Raw genomic sequence first — 16,408 nt, forward strand, 5'->3', positions numbered from 1 at the left:
TATGAAACAATAGTCTAAGAAACAGGAGTCTATGAAACAATAGTCTATGGAACAATAGTCTACTAAACATGAATCTATGAAACAAGAGTCCATAAAACAAGAGTCTAAGAGTCACAAAAGTCCAAAAAGCAAGAGTCCAAAAACACCAGAGTCTACGAAACTATAATCCATAAAACAAGAGTCTAAGAGTCACAAGAGTCCAAAAAACAAAAACCTAAAGAAACAACAGTCCAAGAACCGAATAAATTATAACAATCCTAAATCACTCTGTAATAGCAATGTTTCGGTGCTGCAAGCTTTCAGGCACGTAAGAGTACTCCCTTAAAACTTTGTTAACATCTCGTGCGCTGACTTTGCAGCAACCACTGTGCAACTCTGTTTTGGAGGCGCATGTTCGCGGCGTGAATGGTGAAATACCCCGAGGTCCCATAAATTCGCGACGATCGCGCGAGGACAAGTTTGAACGAAAGACGTGGCCTACGAAAACGTAGGCGACCTAACAATAGCGCCGCTCGTATTCTATATTTAGTTGGTTTTTCGAACCGTTTCAACGAAGTGGTGGTACACGTGCTCGCGAACAGAAACGTACCGACTTCCTGTAGGTTCGTGTTCCCGGCGGCCACTGCGGCAACGCTCGCCCTTTATATATTTAATAAGAATAGCCGAACGATACTCGAACTATCCCATCAAGATCAATTAAAATTAACGAAATTATAAATACAGAGTCAAAAATTTATTTTTTTAGATTATAATAATTTACTATAATTTACTATATAAATATAAATAATCTTGGCCCAAAGAAACGATGTAGCAAAGTTCGCATTCTCTGCGTTTCTTTTTGTTAATAACTGCTCTATACAAATCTAATTCGAAGAACGCACTGCAAAATGCACAGCTCGGAGAAAACATTTATTATTGTACGAGACTCGATGTGTTCCAAGGCTGGCTGTGTGTGCGCAGAAATCTTTGTTTGTGGACGTCGTAATTTGCCGGATTCTGTGCGTTTGATATCCTGTGTGACAGGTGGAACAATTTTACACAAAGAGAACAAAGTCGGACGCGAATTTGTCTAGGAAACGAACAATGAACGTAGCGACGTGTTTCTTATTGGTATAATTTTTCAGATTTTTAACTGACGAGTTATTAGTTAAATTATTATTTAGATAAATGATTAATCAAGTCCATAATAATTAAAAAAGGCCACAAGCTTGAAAGATTCAATTGTTATTTAGATAAATGATTAATTGCTTGTTACATCCAATTTTATTAAAAATCGCTTGTAACAATACTAAACCTGATGAATACATTTAGTCCATTGATTATAGATAATACGCTTACGCAGCGTGAATTGTATGCGCTGCGCAAGAAAAGACGACTTTTCGACACAGTTTTGATAGTACGTTCGGAAAGAGTGTCGACGCCAATTTCGTGATGCAGCAAAATCAATGCATTCTTTGATAGTGAAACGCGCGATGCGGTTGGGCAATGCCATCGATCGTTTCGGAGAGACTGCTCGTCATAATGACTTTTCCCTACGTCACGCCGTGTGTTGTCTACTACCAAACAAAAGCCAACTTTTCTAGTCATTGTAACACCAATTTGGGAAATTCGTTTAGCTATTGTGTATACACAAAGCTCTTTTGCATAATAAACTTTCTGCACAATTTTTCTTTCCTCACATATATATAATTTATTTATTAGAAATTAATTTATATAAAATAATTAAAAAAAAAATAATTATAATTTTTGCAAATATAGAATAGCATATGTAAATAGCTTTATTTTAATAAAACCGCTAAAAAATTGCAACGCGCAGTGACAGAAACGCGGACGCATAATCGAGGCAGGAAAACTATTAATATTGTTTGTGTTCTACATGATTGCGTGTCACACTTGTCATGTCCGGTGTGGACGGGCTTTGATCATGAGATCGCGGACCCAGTGGCCCGACAGAACGGAAACAGACACTCGTGCCTAGAATTTCGATGAATTTCGTAGTGGAAACAAAGTGGCAATCAATACTCCAAGACGCCTGCAGAAACGGGGAGATTGTTTGCAATTTCGCTGAGCTATTTCTCATCGTTTTGTAAACATATTATAAACTCGAATACAAGATGCCTCTAAATAACAAAAATAACATTTATACTGTTATCAAATGTTAACTGTTTCATAACATTAATTAAGAAAGCGCGTAAATGCTCAGTCATCTTGTTAATAATTATAACAGATTAACAGGTGAAATTAGAATGACATTATTGCCAAGTGGAAATTTTAAGCGATATTATTGTTGATTTTCTGAGGCGTTTTCAATTTATCAAATGGAATTGCATTGTCACGTTCATACGGAAATACGCGTTATAGTTAAACAAATATTCATAGTGGGCCGATGGAGTCCTTGATAAACATTAATGAAAGAAACACTCTGAAATTGGCAAATGCGAATAGTTTATTTTAACTGATAAAAATACTCAAGCACCAGGAGGAAATTGAAAAACAAAGGCGTATAAACACGTGATTTTAATTAAAACTAAAATGTTTGCCAGAGGACGTAAATATATTTTTATTTTCAAATATCGTGTATCGTTTAATCAATTTCCCATATTACTTTTTCAATATTAAAACTGTGATATAGCAAAAGTTACTAATTTTAGATTTGTGCAATCAGAATAATTAAATGGACAAATATATTTTTGTATCGTTGTCCAATGAAATTAATTCCTTCGTAAATATATATTTACAATAAAAATTGCAAGAAATTTTTAAATGAGTGTTTCAGCAATGTTCAGATGAAATTGCAAATAAATTATTTCGCCTGCTCCGGTGGTTAAATTATTTACACGCGTGGTTTCCATCAGTTGGAACGAATGTAACAACAGGTGCCATCTGGCAGCGAATGGCAGACAATTGCGGAGCGACGAATCCGTGTCAAGGAACAGTGAACTTGCAATGTACCGGGTAATCCAAAAATATCGGAGCAGTTTTATATATCAACAACTATCACTTTTGCAAAAATGATTTTTGTTTGGAATTTAACAGATACGATTATTCAATAATTTATTTTGAAATATTTAACTTTTCCTAGACGTATAACGGGTCTTATACAATAATTGTTCAGTAAGCGCTAATTATTGATCTCTAAACAAAATTAACATACCATTTACAATATAATATACCATATAAATGATTCGCTCTTTATATTAATAATCAGAAACTGATTAAACCGAGCCTGCACTCGGTATTCGACGATCGAGGGATTCAAACGGTGCCGCCGTAGGCCGTGAGTTCGCGCGTGCGCGAGTCGGACGGGGTCGCGTTCCGATTGGTCCGCCGGGGAGTCGGTCTGCTGGAGCGTACGCGCGCTCAGGTACCGTACTGATCGCTCGGATGACGAAGCCGCCGCCGTCAGTTACTGTTCGTGCACGAATGCGACGAAACGCCCGGGCGTCTTGGCGGGTTTACGCTCGGAGCTGCGCTCACGAGATCAGTTCGGGAACTAGGAAGCGGAGGTGACGTTTCCACCATAGAGTTTAGCCGAAGGAGGAAAGAGTGCCGAGCACGGTCGGGCGGAAGTTTCTTGAGAGGGGAACGCGGCGGAGTCGAGGAGGCACGGGTCACGCGAGAGAAAAAGAGACAGAGAGACAGCGAAAGGGAGCGAGAGAGAAAGAGAGAGGGAGAGCGAGCGAGAGGAAAGCTGTCCAGCACCTGGATCCGCATTTTAGTCCAGCATTGGCCGCAACGATACGCGGACGATTCGCAGGTGAGCGAGAGCTGTAAACGACGGGACGAGTCGCGTTCGGTGTCGCGTCGCGCGTCGGCGCGACGGAACACGCGGTTCCTCGCCGTCTCGCTTTCTCCTACTTCGCCCATGGGAAATTCCATGGGGGGAATTTCCTGTCCTATCGGTCTCTCCTGACAGACGGGTATCTCGATCGGCCGCCGGGATCTTCGTCGTCTCTCTCCGTGTTTCCTCTCGCCTGGTAAACGGCTCCCGCTCTCGTCACTGTCACGTAAATTCGTCGAGGGAGGGAAGGAGGAAACTACGCGGCCGTGGTTCCGAGCTCCTCCGGATTGCGTGACAGGTTACGGGGGTAACGGGGCCCCCTCGAAAATGACCGACAAATATTTGACAGCGGACTGACGGGGAAATTCGCACGGCGAGCCGCGACGCGCGCGTTCCCCTGAAAACCAGACGAGACGAGACGCGGATCGTTATCGATGCTGCTGCCCTTTCCTATCGGAATTCCGAAGTACTTTACGGTCCGGTTTCCAATCACCGTTGACATCGCTCCGTTATTTCCGAGACCCGCTAAACGCTCTGTGATTCCATGGTCTCTATTCCGTATCGAGTTTTCTTAATTTGTGAGAACGTCGGTTAGAATGAGGTAATCTTACATACCTCTGTACCAGCTCAGCAACTAAAAGTGAGCTTCTACCCGGATATTACGGAGTACGTTGACAAACGTGGAGCAGATGTTCGATTGTAGTTAATTGATTCACCTGTTGTGGGACACTGTCTCGCGAAGGGAAACGAAGTTAGCCGTGATACGACGGCGTCGGTTATGTCTCGGAGCGTTCGGCTCGAGTTCCACGACGAGAAATATCGGGAAGATCCTTTTCTGTTCGCTCGAATCGATTATTCGTCGGGGACGGATGAGCGTGTCCACGGGAATTAACGACGGGTGCCTGGGCTCGTCGGAGCCGAGTCTTTAGACTCTCGTGTCCATCGGCTTCCTGAACATATGTACGTAGCGGAAGACCCTCGCCTCGCGACCTTGATCGCTGGAGCTGATATAGCGGTATATACTCGAGCAGCGCGCGTCGATAATTCCTGTCGTGTGCATTCTCTGTCTCGTATTCGTCGTCTTCGCGCCAATCCGCTTGTTCCCTATCAGCTGTGGCCCGCGATGTCTGTTTACAACGTGCTTCTCCTTTTCCGCTTCTCGTACTTGACGTCGCAAACGACGCGCGTTCTTTGCCTGTTCCCCGTCGAATAACACGCCCGTCGTGTAAACGTAATTTTCTAGTTTATGGGAACGTAGCGAGAGTTCGTTTTCGCTGCTGTCGTTGCTTTAACCGATAACCGCCATTGTCCTTTTTTAGGACACGAATGTATGTTGGAGTTTACGGTCGTTTTCTATGTGCAATAATTATAGGATAATGTTTTCGTAATTTGAAAATGCTTAGGATTAATAGATGATATCAGTAGATATTTTTATGGTTTTATTGATTGTCGAATTGCAGGGGAAATAGGTTAAAGTTACGGCCGGGTTACGTATCTTCACGCAAAAGTTTTATTCGCCCGGTCGCTTCTATGAAAAATGAAAGCCAGGACTTTCGCTTTCCTTTGCTGAAACCAGTATGTCGCGAGTGGTGAATTTTCATCGGCGATTGTTTAAGCATAGGGTGATCGTTCGTGTCGGGTTTTTACGCATATCCCACGCTGTGGTAATGTTTCATATTGATTTTTAGGAAGTCGGAGGAAACTCGATGATAGATTTATTTTTGCTACGGGCGACGGGAACGGATTCGTCGTTACCGAATGAATTTTTCAAGTTTCCACGCTTTTCTATGGCATATAATAGCACAGTTCTATAGCTTAAATTTATTTATGTTTTCAGATGTATAAACGAATACGAGAAACATCGTTAACGTCTATGGTGCAATATTTTAGATTCTCCGTGCTGGAGCCGGGATTAGTTTTCTTCAATAAAATAGGAGAAATATAGTTTCTTCCCTAAATTATGAAATTAAACGTTCGCTTTAAGTACTTCTAATCTACTCGTGAAAAAGAATATCGCCGGGTGCATAATTGTGTATAAATGAACGTTTTGTGCGAGCAAAAGCTTCCATGTTTTAATGAACTATTCAAGCCTCCGGTGCCGTTCGGGTTAATCCGAAGCAGACGTTTTCTTTCACTTGTAATTTTTTCCTTACTGAAATATATGAATTACTTTAACAGGAACAGCGCTTGTATATTGCACGCGAAACTAGATTTTGTACAGAATTCAGTGTCAATTGCGGTGCAATTTAATATAAAAAAATATAAAATGTTAAATCGTTTCCTATTTATTGAAATTATTAATATATTTAGAACGTTTTTATTTCTACGAAAATTCGTAGGAGACGATCTCCCGGTTTCCAACAACCGACACAATTTTCGTTTAACATGCGCGCGCCTCGGTTTCGAAGAACCGCCTTCGGTAATTTCGAAGTACACTCTTGGAAATTGTTTGCAGCCGTTCTACGGAAGAGAATTACAGAAAGCTAATATTTGAGATCGACGTTTACCCGCCTATACAACACAATTTTCCTCAATTATAGTGGAGGAGCACGTGACTCGTGTCGAACAGTTTTACAAATAATATTTCCGCTCGCCTCCAAATGAATTACAATAAACGCTCTATACCTAACTATTTACAGCGATAGTTGAGTACTATTCCTACACATTGGAATAATCGAAAAAGAGAATATCAAACGTCTACCTATTAAAATTGATTTAAGAAAATAATTATCCTGCAACAGGATCCGATTATTACCGGAATAAATATTTAATTTTGCGTATCGAGATTATGTAGCAGTGCTTATGAATGTTTAATTAAATTACTCGACGGTCCACTGGACTATTACAATACTCGATGCATAATAATGATTATTATTATTGTAATTAAGTAGCTCATGGTAGAATTCGCATTCAGAATCAGCAAACTCATGCATTAACCATAAGAAATCGCGTGCAGATCCTCCGCAACTTTACACCTTGAGAATTTACATGACAACAGTGTTCCCGCCGAGATTAACAAGATTTCGCGATAACGATCGGCTCGGATCCCATCTAATCCCCACTTGTCGCGCAAGAAAGAAACCGCGGTCGCCGCGTTGTTCTACCTGAGAACCGTGCGTTTGTCGTTGCACGGGCGAGCGGAGCGCAATACACTCGTTCGCTTTGCGGCTCGCTTATTCATTCGTTTCGACAACCTAAGGTTTCTAACGCTGCTTAGCATCCTCTTTCTCAAGGTTTCCGTGCCAGGATTAAGACCAAGACGGGGATTTCAAACGCGCGACGTTATTCCTCGCGGAATCGAAACGATTTCCGAGTGAAGTTCCAATCCGAGTGTCCAGGTGAACGCGAAGGCAAGGTGAAATTATACGAAGGATCGTGAAATGACTCGTTTTAATGGAACAACCATTATCGAACGGTGTTGGCGATCTTGCCGCGACGACCATTAACCCTTTCGAGTTCCCATCCAACTGTGAGAGGATGTATCCGGTGTCCATATGATGATCGGTATGGACGAGTGTTTGATATAACAGAATTCAAGCGTCGAAATAACGGAATTTTATTGTATAAATATCTTTTAATATTAAAGCTACGAGTAACACTTTTTTGTTAAAAAAACATTGTCTTATACAGGAGACAGGAAGATCTTAAGGAGGGCGATTGGCCATGTGCGAATTTTCGACACTGCGCCTCGAGAGTACCACGCCTGACAGAGTGCTCTTAGCGAAAGGGTTAAAAATCGTAACATTTCTCAAACCGCTTCGCGCCTATTACGAACGTGCTGTTGAAAGAACCTATTCTTCCATGGTGTCGTGGAGCACGCTAGTTTTCCTTGCACGCCAGCGTTTACAGCGTTGGAAGTGCGACGGACGGCGTTACAGCACACCTTCCCGCACGGCCAGAACAATAATTCCGTGCATGGACAGGCCGTCATTAATTGATCGCGTGCGTTCATCGCGACGCCTCTCATCGTCACGGAACACGTTGCAGTAGAGAGGGATAGGAAAAAACTATGAAATTAACGCGCGCGCGTCCGGACCGTTCCAAGGCTCGACGAGAAAAATCAATCGGGGGGGGGGGGGGGGGGCAGACAAAAAAACCTGTGCGGATGATCGATGCGGCTCGCCGGTTGGGAAAAACCGGAGGAGGAGGAGGGGGTGCCTCGGGTCGATGCGTTCGATCGCGCGAATCCCCATTCGCGAGCGAGCGATGCCGGATTTAGAAATCGATGTAAATTATTTGGACGTCGGGTCGTCTCGCGTTTTGTCTCTCGGTGCCGGCGCGACGCGCGAACTAAAAATAAGAGAACTCGGAAAACCGGATCCAGCCGCGAGTGTCCTCCGCCTTCGGGTCCAGTTCTTTTCGGGTCGTTAAAGGCTTTCAACGGTAACGACCGCGGTCGAACGTACGCAGGGAAGTCGGTTCCTCGAGAAGGAAACGCGACGGTGCAATTTTTTAATTCGCTCGGTTCGATGGAATTTTTCATAGATTTTCAAGGAACCTTTTGCGCAGCGGCTACTTCCTCGTGCGGCTTGTTTGCGCGCTTGTACCGGTTAGCGGCGCGATGCCTGACATCGTCGCGCGGGGAATTGACGGGAAAGTGAATAAAAGTTCGTTCTTGGGGAAAATGCTAATGGCGCGTTGTGGTGCTGAACTTTAACCTACATTCTCTGCTTTTCATTTTTTTAGAGCTTTGGTTCGCTATTTAGAGAAATAAAAATTATATTTCGTTTACAAGAATTAGAGTACCAGTATATTGGTATATATTAGATTATATTTTAGAATATATTTTAATGTATTAGAATATATATTAGAATATATTTCAATGTATTAAAATATTTATTAGAATATATTCCAATATACTGGAATATATATTAGAATATATTCCAACATATTAGAATATATTCTACTAAAATAAATTCCAAAAATATGTTTCACCAATATTATTAAAAAGCGAAATATATTTTCAATCAACTCTTGCACTTTCCAACGATTGCAAAAAATTTTTATTTCGCCTAAAAATCCCCAGTCTCGATGCACTTCCATAGAAACCGATCACCATCTGTTCCCATCCAACAAATAGAAAATATCGTGACAAAGAAACGGTAACGTTTCACACATAAATCACTCTTCCGCGACGAATATTTTTCGAATGTCGAGCGAAGACGTGAAAGGCCAGGGACCTTTCGAAGATTCCGGGTTTCAAGGTGAAGATTAATCGCGCGTCTGCGGACCGGTTTCTTTCGGTTTTAAAATAGCTCTGTAGCTGATACTGGCCTATTGCGCGATCGCACGGTTTACCCAGGCGGTAAATTTTATCACCTAGGATCCGAAGAGTTTGCAACAACCTTATACAAGCGAGAGTAGGGAGGTAGGCTCTCTTATCTATTAAGCGGCGCGCGGTCGTTCTTCCCGCGGCGGTGTTTGTACAAGTTTCGCAAAAATTTCGTGGAAACGCTCGCGATCCGGCCGTTTTACAATTTCTCTTTTCGAATGTTTAGACAAAGGTTTTTCGTCGCGCACGGCGTTTCCCATTAACTCCGAGTAAATTAAACTTCCTCTCTCTGTCTGCTTGCCGTAGGAATCCCGGGAGTGGCGCGCGATATTTGCAGAGACTCGGACGTATGATTTCGTCACTGTTGCGAGAATATTGTTGCCGTGTCAAAAATTCGGTAACAAAGGGTCCTGCGGGGAATCGAACTCGCGATTGTTCCGTGATCGACTGTAATTGACAAGAACAGGTATTTTTTGTTGTTTTTCATCGACGACAAAAGGCGAGGGTTTTGTTACACCCTTTGTTAACATTCTTCGAGTATGGAACCGCTGGATGTAATAAACCAGCGTTGACCAATAATCATTCGAATCGCATGCCTGTGCATCTTAATGCACCGTAAACCTATGCGTAATCGATAGCAATCGCGTTTCTGTGATCGATGTGCTGCTGCCTCATTCTTTTCATTAAAACCCATGGGATTTATGCTACTTGCTAGTCAGATTAATTAATAATATATTAATGCTTATTATTAAATTTAGTAAAATTTTATTAACAAAATTTTAATGAATTTTAAGTTCATCTTCATTACGACGTTTTTAAATATATAGAATTTTTTTTTATTTCGATGACGTGAAATATTTATATCATCATTAGTATTACAGACTGAGAATCTTCGTGAGAAGTACAAGTTATTTTTCTTTCGTGAAGGATTAGAATAAGTCTGAATTAATACACCAAGCTATTTGAGGTCTCTTAATCGTTTTACCGCTTTATTCCATAATTGCTCTATTCTGCTACAAGTGCGTTAAATCCTTTATCTAACTATGAATAAAACCTTAACACAAAAACCAACCACCAGTAATTTTTCTTCCGCCAACAATTACAATAATTCCAAATTAATACATCAAGACAGTCGAAGCGTCTCAATCGTTTCAAAATTCTCTATTATACCTGATTAATTTCTGTTATAAAAGCGTAATATACTGTGTCTATTAAATCAGCCTTAACCACAAATTAGGTCGTACCAAGGGCAACCGTCATTCAGCCGAGACGAAAACAAGCAACATTTGTTCGGTCGCCCCGGACAGTCGAATGAAAAGGCCGCGATCGATTCGACAAGATGGACGCGGTTCACCGGCGAACAATAGCCGCATAGATCCCGTCGTTCAAACGAAGCCGCAGCCCAAACAGCCCGCGTCCCTTCATTCTCAAGATGCTGCGGGTTACCGAATGCTAAACGGCCAATCTATACCCGACGCGCACCATAGGAGGGGGGGGATGGGTCGCCGTGTTGATAATTTGGGTCATGCACTTTCGGCCGTGCCGCCAGCGCGTTTACAGGCTTTACATCGACCCGGTGCCCGCGTCTCTTTATCAGCCGCTCTACGCTCAAAGCGGGCTCACCCCGGCTTCTCTCCGGTTCGCTGCGGCTTTAACTAACGAATTTCATTGTGGCGCGCGGTGTTAATATACCGACGCGGGCTCCGCGTTCCATCGTGCTGCGAGAGAACACCTAAGATCCTCCATCGTTTCGCTGCAACGCGAATTTTTTCCCCTTCCAGGCGACGACGACGACGACGACGCGCCGAGCACTAATGAATGAAGCCTGATTTACGATCGCGATATTAGATTGCCGCGGCGCGAGCCGCCCGCCTCTTTATTAATAGTTCGCGTTACATGAATTTTCTAATTAGCTACGGAACTTGCGGGAGTGCCGATGACGATGATTATTAGTTCGCGAATGTTTCGGAAATTCTACGGCATCTCGTGTACGCGGATTCGTGGAAAGCGTGCCGCTTCCGCGAATTAAACGTCCGGTGAGCGCGGAGGATTCTTAGAATATTTATTAATAATTAAGTATTAATCCTTTCGGTACCAGCGCTGGATACGCGACGACGTTGATGACGCAAAAAGCGCCGTGTAGTGCTTCGGGTAATACAAAAATATTTCCAGAAATTCTAGTCAATTAACGTTTGCGTTACCGTGCCCGTAAAATTGTTTGCAAAATTAATTTCAGGGGGGATAATAATTGGCAAAGGTTACGACGGGTGTTGCAACGCTTTCGTTCAGCCGCGGACGAAATGTTGAAAGAGTTTTCACTGAGAAACGATTACGCAACCCCGTGCATTAGTTGCGTACGATTTGTTTTTTAACTTCTTAGCGGCGGGCCACGTGTGCACACGTCAGAAAGAAATGGTAACTTAATTAGCGGACTGCGGATCTTTTTCCATTTACGATAAATTGGATCGAACATGAAACGCTGGGAGGGTTTAAAGAATTTTACTAATCGTCTCAACTTTGCTTCGTTAAAATAATTAATAAGGAAATATACAGTTACTATATTTTGCAATAAAAGCAGACAATTGTTGTTTTGCATAAAAATCCGCTTTCTTGTAGTCAGTCATTTTTACTGCCATATACAATAGGTAAAATAATATTCGGAAGACATAATTTTCAAAATTTTAATTTCTTAGCCGTGGACACAAGGAAATGTTAATTTTGCCTTTTACAATAAAAATACTTCTCCCACGTTTTCAAATGCTTGCGCAATATATTCATAAATTTTGCGCATCTTACTATAATGTTAGAACAATTTGTGAGAGAAACTCCCAGCCATTTGATCGATAAAACGCATACAAAATTGATCTCAATAATAAAACAACGCAGCTAAATGATTATCTATTTCCATTATAATTTATTCCAGAGCCGCGTAGATTATTATTTGTTACTCTACGTCAAACAGAACGTTTACATTTAAATAGTAATAACAGAAGGATAAAATTGAATTTCCCGTCCTCTTAGCAGCGTACAACATGTATTTACGTCACAAGGAAATAATAATCTTACCTTTCACAAGAAAAATCCTCCTACGCTTAAAATTCTTGCGCAACGTATTCATAAATCTCGCGCATCCCAGCGCGAAACGAAGCTCAAGACAAAACAACTAATTTCTCTCTGGAGAAACTGCGCTGAAAAGCGATCGATGAAACGCACGCAAAATCATCGAATAGCACTGATAACGTTAAACAAATAGTCCGACCGAATAGTACCGATATTGCTAAATAAACAATTACACCGAACGCGTACCGATAACATTGTATAAACAGTGCAACGGAACGATTAAAACGTTTCACACCTATCGGACCAATGTCCTCAGACGAGAGCCTCCCGGCGGTTCGACCGGTTAAACGCCATAAAATCGCTGATAATATTCGTCCCACTTACGGAAACGAACGGTTAGCGAAGCAGATCCGCCGCTGCCTGGCTAGAGATTACCAAACGGGGGAAAAAAAAAGGTTGCGTTAATGTTAAGAGCATCAGTGTACCGTCGACTTCCGAAGGGAACGCGACGTTCGACGACGCGCCCGCGCGCGGACATCACCGCCCGTTAGTCATTCCGCGAGCGTTTTAAGGCTGCGTAATATTTATACGCGGTGACAATTGTGTTTTAAAATGCCGAGCGCGCGTTACGAAACCGGCCGCGTCACTCGCCACTGACTCGTCGCCGTCCAGCGATATCGAATTAATTAATTGTTGATCGGCCACGCCGGAAAAGATTCTCTCTCCGATCGCGGTGCAGATGTAAGTAGACGCTGAGATTGAATCGACCGCGATGGAACAGTTTAAACGATCTTTAATAATCCTTATTAATCGCTTCAAATTTTCCATCAGTTATTTCACATCTCAACCGGTTAATTTTTCTTTTTTACTCGACGCTTATTGGCGCACATTATTACGCGGTACGTTCATCTTCGAATAGTTTCGTTGTCGCTGGTACACCTGTAATTCGCGCCGTACTTTCTCCGGTTAGTCCATAGAGCAGAAACGCGTGGCTTAATCAATGATAAGCAACAACAAGCAGAAAACCAATTTACGGTCTTGTCAGGAGGGGTTGTTTCGCGAATTAAACTATTTCGTTCCGCTGGTTGTCCGCCAAATGTAATTGAATCGTCCGAAGTATACCCGCGTCTTCCGTTCAACGTTAATATTAATACACCACGTTTATATCTTCCACCCGGTCGTTTTACCAACCGTATTTCAATCGGGTAAATAACATTGAAAACGCGTTCGCGCTTTTCGCGTTCGTTCTTTTTTTAAGCTTCCGCGTGCTTGCGTAATTCCAGCGAATTCGCGGCGTTATTTTATCAAATATACGCCGCTCGTCGCTTTCGTGAAAATTGTGTCCACGGTGGCGTTCTTTAGGGGCGGCAGTATTTTCGGTATTTACGGCCGACATTATGTTTACTTCCGTGGTTTTTAAGGGGAGAAAGAGAGAACCGCCGAAGTCGTACATGCCGCGTATCTCGGGGACTCGCAAAGCACCGCGCTCCGGCATCTTAACCTACATTTCGGCGTATCCGGGATTCATGCTTTTCCAACAGAGAATATTTTTAACGGCGTTGGGAACACAATACCGAACCGGAACTGCTCGATCGAGAATAAAAATTGTTGTATATAAATTTCAAGTCGATGTTAATCTTTTCGTTACGTCGCAGGACACGTGGTGTCGTTTTTTAACGCTATTGTTAATTTATTTGGCGTTGTCGTTTTTAATAGTCTTGTTTATCGGTATTTGTTAAGGCTTTCGAATGGAAAACCGTCTGTGTCAATTAGAGGCATCGATCATTCGATATCAGACGTTGGTGGTCGCGCCAACCTTGGCTTATCAACGGAGGAAATAGTCTACGACACATATCAAACAGTGTCTTTAGATTAATGGCTAGGTAGTACTTTATCAAAAAGCATAGCAATCAGTCTCTATAAACGTACCACGTGATACGAGATAACGGCGTGTTACTGTAACGATAATAAATATATATTATAGAATATTGTGCAGCAACACAAATGTTGGATAAATGTGTACAGATAGATATGGTATAAGTATATATAGTATAAATACAATTTTTTATTATAATTATATTTATATCTATGTTATTCTATTATATTTTTATTTCATACTAACATAGATATAATTTTCTATTATAATTATATTTATATCTACGTTATTCTATTATATTTATATTTTATACTAACATAGATATAAATGAAATTTTTTATTACAATCATACTTATATCCATGTTATTTTATTATATTTATATTTTGCACTAACATAGATATAAATATAATTATAATAAAAATAAGTATAATAACATAACAAAATGTAATCCGAGGTAAATAATAAGTACAAAAATGATAATAATGATGAAAATAATAATAGTAATAGTGACATGATAATAGCGACAGAATGCGCAATGACAATCTAACATCATAAGAGATGAATCCAGTGACCCCATAACGCCAGCAAATAAGGAAAATGTGACTCGCGCCGGTATGATTCTAACCCGCCGGTTTGCGTATTATAAATTAACATTCCAAATGTTTCCGTTCGCGTTGAAAGCTCATCCACGACTAATATTTGCGGACGCTAACGAGACACTTTTCATTTACGATTCCCCCGCGAGAAACGTGTCCCGTAATTGGTCCTACGGGACCGTCAAAGTCCAAATTCGTTTATCCATATCCCCAACAGATTTTATCGCTCTTAATATCCCACGCCCAATCGTCATTTTTTTCTCATCGCGCGCGCGATCGTCTCCCGATTGTTATCACGTTCCCCCTGTCACACGACAATCATAGTTCGGCGCGTAATTAGCCGGCGTCGCATTAAGAGAGGTATCCATTTATGTCAGCGACAGTGTTCGGGCGAACCGTCTCGCGCCCGGACGTTTCGAAAAGCACCGCCGATTCGAACAATAGTCGATACCGGGGAGGGGGGGGAGCGCGTATAATAACGGACTTCGAGATATGCGTGACCTGAATTATGAAATCGTTGTCGCGACGCGGGGAGGGGGCGGAGGAGGGGGGAACACGGGAGGATCGAACACGCGCGCGCACACGCGAGAGGTTCCGTGCGTGTTCGCTTGCATTCGATACAGCCCCGCGGCGCGCTTAAATAACTAATAGGAAAAACGGTATCCTTCCGTCGAGGTAACCGATGCTGGTATTCGAAAACGACACGCGAACCATCTAGGACGGAACGCGATCGAAAAGAGACGAAACTCGAGCGCCGGGCACGGGAGATTGATCAAGCATGGTCGCGCTGCTACCGCGCGAACGATACGGGGGAAACGTTGCGGAACCGTTGTTTGCGGTCGACCGTGGATTCCGCGATTGAAATATTAGACTGTGCGATTTTTTTGAGAAATTAAAATTCGCCGCGTTGATGTTGGAATGGGTGAACTTTTGGAAGAGGTATTTCGAGAAAATAAATTGTTAATTGACGCGCTATTGGCAACGATTTTATAGCGTAACTATATGACATTGTCATTTTTATTTATTTGATCCTTTAGAGTACTTTGACGAGTTTGACATGCGATGATAATTATTAGGAATAATTTATTAAATATGGATGTTATTCTGTCCTTAAAATTGGTATAAAAATCTAATTCTTTGTCATCACTATTTATACTTAGAATAAATTTTCTGCCTCTCCTTAAAAAATTAACTCAGTGGAAAAATGTTTAATTACTATAACTGTGGAGAAAATGATACATCAAGGGGTTAAAGGCGTCCATTTTAAAGCGTAAGACATTCAGACCCAAAGTAGTTACTTCCACTCACTACAAAAAATCTTTACATATGTTAAAGACTTGGATCTTCTATAAAAGCAATTTTTATATTTTCAAACTAGAAAATTAAATGAAATTAATTTGTCAAGATGGATGCGCGCCGTCTTAGCATCGCTCGGAGTTCTACTAAAAATAGCCGGGATGGAAAACGACTCGTCGCGAGCGTGGATCCGGCTTAATGAATCTCCTCCCCGCGGTTAATCAATACCCGTTTGATAACATTTCTCAGGGGGGGCGGAGGGGAGGGGAGGGGGAGGGGGTGAATGTCGGGTGAATGCACCGACGCGCGTAACGCCTCGAATCGGTTCGCCGGTACGTTGTGCCAACTTTGTGCTTCCTCCGCCCGGGGATCATTTGGCATCCAGCGTTGGATCCCGCGTCGAATCTTAAGCCGTTCGAGGCACCGGGATCTTTTATCGACGATTTGGGTCGCGGCGCCCCGCGCCATTATTTCTCGCGTTAACGCGGCCCCGTTCGCGGATATCCTTCACGATCCGCGCGTCTCC

The 16,408-nt window shown here is 42.2% G+C and overlaps 1 protein-coding gene across 2 annotated transcripts in view; it reads left to right on the forward strand.

Moving 5' to 3' along the window:
• The first annotated feature begins 3,382 nt into the window (after window positions 1–3,382).
• The window catches only part of Gdap2 (ganglioside induced differentiation associated protein 2), a 73,819-nt gene continuing 60,793 nt past the window's right edge, over window positions 3,383–16,408 (forward strand). Inside the window, exon 1 of one of the 2 annotated variants that reach the window (XM_078182876.1) lies at window positions 3,383–3,757. The gene's annotated coding sequence lies outside the window, so the exon portion shown is untranslated. Of the gene's footprint in view, window positions 3,758–12,628; window positions 12,855–16,408 lie in introns of those variants that run through there. The other variant, XM_078182884.1, reaches the window with a different exon arrangement.

The sequence above is a fragment of the Augochlora pura genome, chromosome 1 (assembly GCF_028453695.1).
Source record: "Augochlora pura isolate Apur16 chromosome 1, APUR_v2.2.1, whole genome shotgun sequence".
In the NCBI taxonomy this organism is placed as follows: Eukaryota; Metazoa; Arthropoda; class Insecta; order Hymenoptera; family Halictidae; genus Augochlora; species Augochlora pura.